Consider the following 889-nt stretch of genomic DNA (forward strand, 5'->3'; position numbering starts at 1 on the left):
TTATCTTCTGTGTCTGTGTTAATTGGTTTCCCTTTTCTTTGTTGAAGAGGGTCTGTGCAATCCTTCTGCCTAGTCCGCCATCTTGCCACGCCTCCCCATATTTTAAACACTTTTTAAAATCACACAGTAACACATGATCATGGTTTTATAAATAAATGAGAAGAAACAGGAACCCTCCTACATTGGTGGTGGAAATTGAAAATGATGCAACCTCTTTGGGAAACAATCTGGCTGTTCCTTGGATGGTTAAACATAAAACTGCCAGGTATCCAACAATTCCACTCCTAGGTGTACACTCATAAGAAATGAAAACATCTGTTCACAGAAAAACTTGTATCCAAATTTTCCTAACAGCATTATTCATAGTAGACAAAAAGTGGAAACAACTCAAATTTCCTTCAATTGGTGGATGAATAAACAAAATCTGGTATATCCATACAATTGAATATTATTCAACAATAAAAATGAATGAAAAACTGATATACATTACATCACAGATAAACCTTGAAAACATTATGCTAAGTGAAAGAAGTTGGACAAAAAAAAACCCCACATATTATAGGGTTTCATTTATATGAAATGTACATAAAAGACAAATCCATAAAGGCTAAAAATAGATTCCTTGTTGCTTGGAGCTGAGGGTGGGAATGGAAAGTGACTGCTAATGGAAATGACTGATCTTTCTAGGGAAAATGTTCTAAAATTGCATTATGGTAGTTGTTACATAGCATTGTAAATTTACTAAAAATCATTGAATTGCACACTTAAAACAGGTAAATTTTATGCTATGTAAAGTTGTTCACAAGAAGCCCTGGGGTAAAGTGGTTAAGTGCTCCATGACTAACTGGACAGTTATTCAAACCCACCAGCTGCTCTGTGGGAGAAATAT

General features: G+C 34.8%; 1 protein-coding gene across 1 annotated transcript in view; it reads right to left on the bottom strand.

Moving 5' to 3' along the window:
- The window catches only part of SHROOM4 (shroom family member 4), a 297,429-nt gene that overhangs the window by 55,052 nt on the left and 241,488 nt on the right, over positions 1 to 889 (bottom strand). The gene's annotated exons all lie outside the window — the stretch shown is intronic.

This window comes from Orycteropus afer, unplaced genomic scaffold (assembly GCF_000298275.1).
Source record: "Orycteropus afer afer isolate SDZICR_OR568_19922 unplaced genomic scaffold, OryAfe1.0 scaffold00785, whole genome shotgun sequence".
Classification (NCBI taxonomy): Eukaryota; Metazoa; Chordata; class Mammalia; order Tubulidentata; family Orycteropodidae; genus Orycteropus; species Orycteropus afer.